General features: G+C 44.7%; 1 long non-coding RNA gene across 1 annotated transcript in view; it reads right to left on the minus strand.

Moving 5' to 3' along the window:
• Positions 1-3241, minus strand: part of LOC134928590 (uncharacterized) — a 29852-nt gene extending 26611 nt beyond the window's left edge. The window contains exon 1 of the long non-coding RNA XR_010177952.1: positions 1706-3241. This is a non-coding gene — a long non-coding RNA (uncharacterized LOC134928590). The remainder of the gene's footprint in view (positions 1-1705) is intronic.
• Between the last annotated feature and the right edge of the window lie 3817 nt (positions 3242-7058).

Genomic DNA, 7058 nt, shown 5'->3' on the forward strand with positions numbered 1-7058 from the left:
GGAGGCACATATAGAAACCGTTGTAATTCCTACACCGTTCACCTTATTTGGATGTAAGTACCCTCAAATTAAAGCGTAAAGTCTGCAGTTAAAGCACATCTTATTTGTTTCATTTCAAATCCATTGTGGTGTATAAAGCCCAAAATATGAGTATTGAGTCGATGTCCCAATATTTATGGACCTGACTTGTATATTCGTACAGGCATTAGGTTATTGTCAAAGACAACTTGACAGAATTCTGAGCTTTAGTATAGCATTCAATATATATCTGTGCCCAATTGCAATTATGAACTGCGGAAAATATAATAGAACTAGACCAAACTACCCAATATGTTGAGCTACAGTATCATAAAAATGAAACAATATCGGTCCCTTCATTGATCCCTTGTGGGGTCAAAGTATTTAGAGTAAAAATCCAATAAGATTCCCTTTTCGATAATTGTAATTCTCTATTGCCACCCTTTTCACTTTCTTTATTGTGTTCTAATATGGTAAACTTAAATCTTTTTGGGTGGAATTCAAATGTTTGAAACGTCGGTTGGGTGTCTGTTTTTTCCTGTTTATTAGATAGGAAAAAACAGACTCCCAACTGACTTTTCAAACATTTGAATCTCCCCCTTTGTGTCAGAATTGTGAAATTCAGAAAAGTGTCTTGATAGACTATGAATACTAATTTTATTTTTGAAATATCTCACGTCTTGAATGCGTAATTTCACCTTACGTTTAGTTTTACCTATATAGACTGTCCCGTATCCACAGGTAATCCTATATATAACAAAAGTCGAATTACATGTATACAATCCTTTTACACTGAATTATTTTTTATTTATTTTATAATATGTAACTGGTGACTTTTCTACGAATTTACAACAGATACATTTCATACATGGATGACATTCTGATTGTTTTAAATAATTACCTGAGTTTGTATTTATTGTTTCTATGGGTCTTATAGTGCTTGGGGATACCACATTCTTAAGGTTCGAAGCTTTACGAAAAGTGATCATGGGTCATTATATTTTAAAAAAAGAAATTTTTTAATACTGTATTTGGGTGTATGTGCTTATAAGGTATTAACAGAACATCCTCAGTTCATATCCATAAATCTAGTGAGCTATTCATTAAATAAGAGCACTCCTCAGAAACAATTTTCTTTTTATATATATATATATATATATATATAATGATACAGTAACACCTTGACACACCTGTAGCCTTGTAGAGGAATCCGTTGTGTGATCCCTGTCATGGCCAAATGTCACTTTAAAAGACAATCATTGTAATTTGTGCCCACGATTCACTAATTAGCAGAAAATTGATTGTCTCATTATAATCTTTTGTTGACCGCTGAGCACACTAATTGCATTCATGGCCTGATTAATATTTTAAGTCTTCTCTCCTTAGCAATCACTTGATACTAGCTCTGTTGGTAAAAACAAGAGCAACCCTAGGGGGGTACTTACCTTCTGCCATCTACTGCCAGCTTTCACTACTGATGAAACAATGTTTGTATAATATGTAACTGTTTTAAAAAAGCTGTTGCACTGGCTAAGTGTAATATAGCAGAACAAGGACATTCTACACGTGATAGGAATACATGAAAAGACTGTATACACACAATTACTGCTGATACACCGTCATTGGAGTTCAGAGACAAAGCAAAAAAAATGATTGGTGCTGTTTAGTGGTTCTATCAAACACAGACCTGATAACCAAGAGGGTCTTCCTACCGGGAGGAACAATGCCACACACCGTCATGAGGACTGCAATGCCAGAAGTAAGAGAGAGTTATTGTAGAACTCTCAATTGTTCAATATAATTGAATTGCAATCACATCGAATAGAGGTAGACCCCTACCTACGCAGCAACGTTATCGGTCAGCCCCAAAGATGGCCATGACATAATTTCCTGCTCTCCTCCCCCCCAATGGTGCGTCACTGCCCCCGGACAGCCGTCACCTTTCAATCACTATGCGATTGCATCCTTCTTTTAGAGAGATTGCCACCAGCCCATGAAGGGGTATAATGTGCATGAAACAAGCCATAGTCTGCTCCATACACAGTGCAGTGTATGTAATACAGTGTGTCAGACATATGCAGGCACAATGATCGCGGTAAGCCACATACCAGGATCTCTTTCTGGTGTGGAGATTGAGCACTCAGATCCACACACACACATACCCAGCAGACTTGGTAGTAAAATCTGCTGCCCATGGGCATGCTCTGCAGCTCAATTCCACCCTTTATACTGCACGCAGTGGGCGCTGTCAGGCTGTGGGGGAGTGGGGCTTCTGGGCACCTGGAAACCCCCTGTGTTTGCTTATGGGAATCCCGTATCAGCAGAGGCGGCACTGCATAAAATACTGAGGAAAATGGTGTGGCGGCCATTTTCTCAGCAATTTGTACATGGGCAGTAGAAAAATCCCTGGGAATATGGTGAGCAGTCCCGTGAGGAGAGGAGTGGGCCTCACAAAGACTGCACACAAGCCTCTTCCTAATACGCCGCAGATACCAAACTGTACATCTAAAAATACACCTGAAATACATAATTCTTCTTAATATATTTATGACTAGCTGGGATACTCAGCATTACTGGATTGAAGAATGGACCTTGAAGGACATCTTCAGCTTTCAGATTTAACTTTGTCCTTGCCTATACTGTAGCTCCATTCCATAGATCCTGAAAAGGACCCCAGTGTTTGCTAACATGGCTTTAGCTGTTAAAAAGGACCAAATTTGCCATTTCTATGGAGTATTTAGACACTGTCACCTCAACACTGAGGTATCAACAATGTTGTTTGTTTTTCCATTGGGAGCCAGAATGAAAATGATGTTGGAATCCCCCACTCTTGAATATGCCACCTACAACTGCCCAGAAGAAAAGCAAGGTGTTTGCAGGTCAATACCTGCTACTTTCAAAGACTGACCTTGGACCTTATTGATGGTTCTTCCAAAAGAGAGCAGGATTAGAAATTGCAATCTCTTGAATTCAAATGACATGTCTGTTGGTATGAGAGGGATGCGAGGAACAAACACATTGGGGTATATTTACTAAGGTCCCGATTTTGACCGAGATTACGTTTTTTCTTCAAAGTGTCATCTCGGGAATTTACTAAGCAAAAATCTCGGCAGTGATGAGGGCATTCGTAATATTTTGGAAGTCCTAGGAAAAAATTACGAATCAATATACCATCGGTCAAATATGCCTGCAATTTGGTAGAAATCGGTAATTTACTAAAAAGTGCAAATCACAAACACTGCCGACAATAGCCAAACACTGCCGTGCTGAAATACAATTCGTGAAAAAGTGCTAAAAATAAACAGACCTGCTTTTTTTCCCCGTGTTTGGATAGGCATGCACGGATCCATGAGATCCGTGCATGTTTTTCAGTGGGAAGGGGTGGGAAAGTGTTAATTTATTTTTTTTTTAAATGCGTGGGGTCCCCCCTCCTAAGCAAAACCAACCTCGGGCTCTTTGAGCCGGCCCTGGTTGAAAAAATATGGGGGGAAAAATGATAGGGGTCCCCCCATATTTAAACAACCAGCACCGGGCTCTGCGCCTGGTCCTGGTTCCAAAAAATACGGGGGACAAAAAGCGTAGGGGTCCCCCGTATTTCTGAAACCAGCACCGGGCTCTAGTAGCCAGATACATAATGCCACAGCCGGGGGACACTTTTATCTAGGTCCCTGCGGCCCTGGCATTACATAACCAACTAGTCACCCCTGGCCGGGGTACCCTGGAGGAGTGGGGACCCCTTCAATCAAGGGGTCCCCCCCTCCAGCCACCCAAGGGCCAGGGGAGAAGCCCGAGGCTGTCCCCCCTATCCAAGGGCTGCGGATGGGAGGCTGATAGCCTTTTTGTCAAAAAATGAATATTGTTTTTAGTAGCAGTACTACAAGTCCCAGCAAGCCTCCCCCGCAAGCTGGTACTTGGAGAACCACAAGTACCAGCATGCGGTGGAAAACCGGGCCCGCTGGTACCTGTAGTACTACTACTAAAAAAATATCCCAATAAAAACATAAGACACACACCTTGAAAGTAAAACTTTAATACATACATCCACACCTCCATATACACATACTTACCTATGTTCACACGAGGGTCGGTCCTCTTCTCCGTGTAGAATCCATGGTGTACCTGTTGAAAAAATTATGCTCACAAAATCCAGGGTAGATGGCTCCTCTTTTAATCCATTTGTAATCCAGGTACTTTGCAAAATAACAAAACGGACACCCGACCTCGCACTGAAAAGGGCCCCATGTTTTCACATGGGACCCCTTTCCCCGAATGCCAGGAACCCCCTCTGACTTATGTCTAAGACGGTTCCATCAGCCAATCAGGGAACGCCACGTTGTGGCATCCTCCTGATTGGCTGTGTGCTCCTGTACTGTATGACAGGCAGCACACAGCAGTGTTACAATGTAGCGCCTATGCGCTCCATTGTAACCAATGGTGGGAACTATGTGGTTAGCGGTGAGGTTACTTTCGGTCAACCGCTGACCACAAAGTTCCCACCATTGGTTACAATGGAGCGCATAGGCGCTACATTGTAACACTGCCGTGTGCTGCCTGTCATACAGTACAGGAGCACACAGCCAATCAGGAGGATGCCACAACGTGGCGTTCCCTGATTGGCTGATGGAACCGTCTTAGACATAAGTCAGAGGGGGTTCCTGGCATTCGGGGAAAGGGGTCCCATGTGAAAACATGGGGCCCCTTTCAGTGCGAGGTCGGGTGTCCGTTTTGTTATTTTGCAAAGTACCTGGATTACAAATGGATTAAAAGAGGAGCCATCTACCCTGTATTTTGTGAGTATAATTTTTTCAACAGGTACGTCATGGATTCTACATGGAGAAGAGGACCGACCCTCGTGTGAACATAGGTAAGTATGTGTATATGGAGGTGTGGATGTATGTATTAAAGTTTTACTTTCAAGGTGTGTGTCTTATGTTTTTATTGGGGTATTTTTTTAGTAGTAGTACTACAGGTACCAGCGGGCCCGGTTTTCCACCGCATGCTGGTACTTGTGGTTCTCCAAGTACCAGCTTGCGGGGGAGGCTTGCTGGGACTTGTAGTACTGCTACTAAAAACAATATTCAATTTTTGACAAAAAGGCCATCAGCCTCCCATCCGCAGCCCTTGGATGGGGGGGGACAGCCTCGGGCTTCACCCCTGGCCCTTGGGTGGCTGGAGGGGGGGAACCCCTTGATTGAAGGGGTCCCCACTCCTCCAGGGTACCCCGGCCAGGGGTGACTAGTTGGTTATGTAATGCCAGGGCCGCAGGGACCTAGATAAAAGTGTCCCCCGGCTGTGGCATTATGTATCTGGCTAGTGGAGCCCGGTGCTGGTTTCAGAAATACGGGGGACCCCTGCGCTTTTTGTCCCCCGTATTTTTGGAACCAGGACCAGGCGCAGAGCCCGGTGCTGGTTGTTTAAATATGGGGGAACCCCTGACATTTTTTCCCCATATTTTTACAACCAGGACCGGCTCAAAGAGCCCGAGGCTGGTTTGGCTTAGGAGGGGGGACCCCACGCAATTTTTTTTTTATTTTAACACTGATTTCAATTTTTAAAAAGGTGCACAATGAAGGCCAGCATGGATCTCTCAGATCCGGCCGAGATTCATTGTATTAAAGTCGGCAGTGTTTTACAAGTCACTCGCGTAAAACACTGCAAAAAAAAACGAATGACATCGACATCGGTAAATCCGAAAATGCAGAATACGACAGCTTAGTAAATTAGTCGTAATAAATTCAAAAAGTTGCAACTTTACACTTTCGATGTCATTCGTGATTGAACTTTGACCTCAGACGGGAAAATACGAATTTTAGTAAATATACCCCATTCTCTCTTTTACCACATGCTGTAATGGTAGTGGCTTCAATGACATGGGCTTTGAGAGGTTTTATGCAAAGTCTTGTAACATTGCAAAGCTTTGGAGCATTCAGGTTCCTAAGCAGCATGATTGGTGCACCGACTTTCAAAAATAATAATTCACCTTTGCACCCACAGCAACACATAGAAGGTGGTTCTGGAAGCATCTGGTAAGTGTCTGTGCAATTCCGTATAATTAAAATTTGAATGCAGCAAAAGGCGTCTGTAGGAGATAGACGCCTCCTCTCAGCATTACCGAGGATGCAGCCTCGGATCACCATCGCGACCAGCTTAAGCTGAAGCACGGTCAGGCTGGCCGTAGGATCCGGACACCCAGGTCCTCGAAGCATGCTTTTGATGACCAGGGGCTGCCAGCGACATCCCATTAGGCACATGCGCAGAATGGGTCTTGCGTCTGTGCAGTCTCCCAAACATCATATTTGCATGCAACCCATTAGGTTTGGGTACAAATATGAATCAGGCCCTTGGTCCTAAAAAGTATAAGCACCTGCATTTACTAAAAGTCACACGCAGGTGCAGGAGCTCCGCTAATGGGATCACTTTACTTTCAGATTTGGACCCTGGGAGTCATTCCAACCCGATCGCAAGCTGCTGTTGTTCACTGCACAGTGATCGGGTCGGAACTGCGCATGCCAGATGGCCGAAGGCCGTCGTTACCTAGCAATCGCCTCTGCCTGATTGACAGGCAGAGGCTTTCGCTGGGCAGGAGGGGGCGGCACAGCGGCATTTAGCCGCCGTTTTTGTGGCGTGGTCTGGCCAACGCAGGCGTGGCCGAACCATATGGCTGAGTGACGTCACATGCAGCCGCTGTGACCCGGGGCTGCGACGAGTAACTCACCGGAGTTACTCTTCAAGTACAAAAGCATCGCCGCTGTGTGATGCTTTTGTACATGTGCGGAGGGGGGGGGGGCAGGGACTGACATGCGGGGCGGACTAGCCCTGTGCTGGTCGTCCCCCCGCATGTCTGGGAAGATGATCATAGCTGTGCTAAATTTAGCACAGCTACGATCAACTCGGAATGACCCCCCCTGGCCTCTCTACTGCACATGCACGGGTTATCAGATCGCACATTTGCTAAGTGGACATTACCGGGGATTCCTCTCCTGTAAAATATTGCGTGATGTAGCACATAGGCTGCAATGGGTTACATACTATTTACCGGC

This window comes from Pseudophryne corroboree, chromosome 5 (assembly GCF_028390025.1).
Source record: "Pseudophryne corroboree isolate aPseCor3 chromosome 5, aPseCor3.hap2, whole genome shotgun sequence".
Lineage (NCBI taxonomy): Eukaryota > Metazoa > Chordata > Amphibia > Anura > Myobatrachidae > Pseudophryne > Pseudophryne corroboree.